The following is a 4,096-nucleotide window of genomic DNA, read 5'->3' as shown; positions in this document are numbered from 1 at the left end:
TAAACTGCATTCAGTTTATCAAGAATCTTTCATGAACAATTGTGCAGAAGCTCTAGTTTGGTCACCTGCTACTTGTCACCAGCTCTCAGACTTCTCAATTGCCCCATTTCTCAAACATACCTCGTCTGAGCTGGGGAAAAGCATGTTGCAGACTGGGATAAATAACATCATAACAAAACCTGATCGCTTTCTACACTAGAGGGAGACACAATCCACATTATATCTGCTCTTCTGTGATCAGTGGACACTGAAACGGCATGAAAAATTATCAACAAATTCAGCCTATACTACATTTAAAACAAGTTTGACCTAATTTTAACTTCAATTTAACTTTAATTTCAGCATGAATACAGACTTCTCGTAACGCACAATATGTAATACTTTGCAAAAAACCTGCTGAAAGAGGTCACCACCCCATTTTTCATTCTGTAACACTTGAAAGCCAGCGCTAGCTTCAGTACTTTTTATTTGGTACAACCGTCAAGTTAACAAGTTAACAGTCAAAGATGTCAACAGGTAATGCTAATTTTGCATTTCACATGTAAAGCCCTTCAGTATCCAGTCTGAACTTGTACAAAGAACAGGCATGTGCTTAAAGCAAGAAATACACAAACAAGCTCCTAACCTCATGGAAAGCAAAAAGATCAAGAAATATGGTTACTGGCATGTTAAACATCACACACGAGTCTCTACCAGATCGAGAAGACCGCTAATATCAGCCGCGGTCTCAACAGCACACAGATGTGTGAAGGAGAGTTGATCAAAGTGTAAAAGCATTGCTCTATCCAAACCAAACGCTGCATTTGTTTGTTCTGAATATATATTTTTTCCTATCATGTGAAAAAAAAAAAAAAAAAAATCTTTGGAAATGTAAAAAACCCCACCAGGATCCCCTGTAATTGTACATTTTTTCAGTTTTCTTCACAGGTGACCTCTTTGTTTTCTTTGTTTTTTCGAACCTCTTCCAGCTTCTTGTCCTAAAATAGAAGCAGAAGGTATTAATCATTTTTCTCTTCATAAAACCCATGTATGAAAACAGATCCCCTTTACCTTCTCTTTGAACTTCTCGTTCATGGCTGCCATGATGGCCGAACGGTTTTCTTTGTTGGCTTCCATCTTCTGGTTCAGTTTCTCTTCTGCCATCTTGCTGAAGTTGTTGTTGTGTTTTCTTCTAGAGCTTTCTGAAGCACCTCCTTCTCATGCTCACAAGCTTCTCTGCTAAGTGTTTCAGAACCTCCGCTTCATAAGACTAGAGGAAAAAAAATAAAATTAAAATGCATTAATCTGACTCCCTGAAGCTAGGAATATGATGTTGTCAGATTTAAAAATCAATGCAAGACGTTTATTCCAGGAACAGGTTAAACAAAAAACCTTTTGTATAACGAACCTTAATAACTGCCTCTGGAGAAAATCTCATACACACCCACATTTATTTGTTATCGAACATGTTTTTTATGAAGACTTAAACATGTTCGACGTAACTTGGCATGCCTTGAATGGTGGAGAAAATGGAAAAAAAAAAAAAACACGTATAGGTGTGCACCTTGCGTCTCTCTTCTGCAGCGGCTAGTTTCCTCTGGATCTCCTCCAAGGAAAGGTCCTTCTTCTTCAGAGGAGAGAGCGGGAACTCTGCCTTGGCATCTGGAGCAGGACTCCCAAGGATGACCTCAAAAGCTTGTCCCGAGGCACGCTTGTCCAGCTCCTTCACATGAATATCTGAAAACAAGTTTTCTTGTTAATCTCTGCCTCAACTACTACAAATACATCCAGATCCGGTCACAAGCCGGTGTCTTACCTCCTGAAGCCATTGTTGCAGAAGACTAGAGGGTCGACGTATGCCTGAAAACCAAATCAGCGACATTACTGTTCCATACAACACTGTTGTACATCAATAATATACACATAATCCTTGTCATACTGAACACAATATTATACTCAACTAAACAAAAAATAAAAAACATAAAAAAAACATACCAATTAAAATAAACATAAAAAATAAACACTAAACATCAAATACTTATTTATTTATTTAAAGAAAAGTAATAGTTTTCTCCACTGACGACGGCTCCTGATGTGCCCAACAGTACTTTTTTTGTGGAAAACTGGGTCCCCAAACTGCAGCCAACCATTTTAAAAGAGAGAGAGCAAAGACGAAATGTGGTGAATTTAGCGAAAAAAATTCTACAACATCTCGCGCAAAAAAAAAAACGCCTATCCCTCAAAAAACAAAAACACACACACGTGACCCGAGGGGCTACTGCCTGCACATGTGATGTGGAAAACACAGACTTGAGGAGGAAAAAACTGTATACTCTATACTAAGTATGCTATTTTAACGTGTTGCTGCTGTAGAATGAGCCACAAGACTGAAGTTCATTTTGTGGCAAAAACAAAGACGCTTTTATTAGAGTCAGAGAGAACAGATCCAAACAAAGCCACCGCGCGCTAAGCTCTTTCTACAGCTCCATGAAAACTCATGCACGCTAAAAATACATGATGCACTCCAACCTGCAACGGTCTGATTTAACACGGCATTCGTGCAGCGCAATGCTTTGCGAATGCAAAAAGTATAGGACGACCTATCTTTAAACAGCCATTCAGATGCATGAGGCAGCTTATCGTATTATAGGTCAGATTTCGTTACTTTTCGATATTTTTATTTGAATACTTACTTAAATGTGACCTAAATTAAGACTTAAACCTTGAAAACATCATACATTGTCAAGAATAAAAACGCAATGTGTGGACGATTGCTTCCATTAACACTTAACATCATGCATATCAGAAATATATGAACCCACTACACTCCAATAATCCTAGGCATACAGAATAATCGCACAAATTAACAGAACGCGTACGCATTTTTAAAAAACTTTACCATAACAATGCAGGCACACCCACCTTCAGACAAAGCGATCCGGGTTTGATGGCAAAGCTCGCCTCGCTCGCGCCGTTTTCTCAGAGCAGGTCAAGTTCGCGCATAAAAGGATCGAATTCGTGTCGTCACACCTCGTGTTTTCTTGACGCCCATTGGCTGCGCTCACTGGTTCCCGGATAATGTAGTTCTATCTCAGACAACAACACGCTTAAACACGCGGCGGAATAGTTATTATTACTTGCCATTTTTGCAGCTATTGATGGTGCATTAGGCAACGTCAGAAAGTAATATATCTGAATAGTCTCTTCTGTTTGGGAAGAATGGTTTGAGTCAGATGTGGTGTTACGTAACTGCGGTTGCTGATGATAGTGAACCTTGGTCTATTACTCAAAGTGCAAACATAGGATGATAGTGCAGACATGCATATGAATTAACTTACACAGTAGAGATGAAATATAACACTTATGTAAGAAAAATGGAAAAAAATATATATAAACAAACTTATATTATATATGAGTAGCTATAAATATAGAGAGAAAACATGTAATTGTTTTAATGAATGTATGGATATGTTCCAAGTGCACAGTTTATGTCATTTACAAATATACAATTTTCAGTTGCAATATAAATGTGTTAGTAATGATGTACCATGTAGGCCTATAGTTATGCAAGTTTTAATTGTTCAGGCTGAATGGCTATACAGCGGCGAGCAGAGGGCAACGGTTCAAAGAGAGAGTGTGTGTGAGGGGTCCAAAGTGGTTTTCTTAGCCTATTAACACTTTGGAGGTGTAAAGATCTTGGAGGTTAGGCGGGGGAAACCAGACTGTCCGTTGTAGTCTCCTGATGTCTGATTTGGTAACTGAATCAAACCGGACAGTTCTTTTAAATAGTAAGCCTACGGTATTGTGATAAATGTATTTTACTAGTTCTAGGAGTTGTCAGTTAAAATTGTCCAAGTTGTCTCTGTTGTCATCGAGAGCTTTTAGCATGAAGATGATTGTAGGGCATGACATTTTTTCTTCTAATTTATTTTTCTATTCCGTTCCTGTACCAATTCATTATTATTTACTTGAGTGGCTATCTTGCTACCCAGAAGACAGTGGATTTCCTCGTCTGGTCTTTTAAAGGGATAGGTTCACCCCACAATGAATATTCTGTCATCATTTACTTGCTATCAAGCTGTTTCAAACCTTTATGAGTTTCTTTCTTCTGCTGAAC

At 38.4% G+C, this 4,096-nt stretch overlaps 1 pseudogene; it reads right to left on the bottom strand.

Moving 5' to 3' along the window:
• Positions 1–449: 449 nt before the first annotated feature.
• LOC122143154 lies at positions 450–3,007 on the bottom strand (annotated as a pseudogene).
• Positions 3,008–4,096: the final 1,089 nt, after the last annotated feature.

Source organism: Cyprinus carpio, unplaced genomic scaffold, assembly GCF_018340385.1.
Source record: "Cyprinus carpio isolate SPL01 unplaced genomic scaffold, ASM1834038v1 S000000972, whole genome shotgun sequence".
Lineage (NCBI taxonomy): Eukaryota > Metazoa > Chordata > Actinopteri > Cypriniformes > Cyprinidae > Cyprinus > Cyprinus carpio.
The sequence above is the reverse complement of the archived record's forward strand: the minus strand, read 5'-3'. Positions and strand labels throughout refer to the sequence as shown.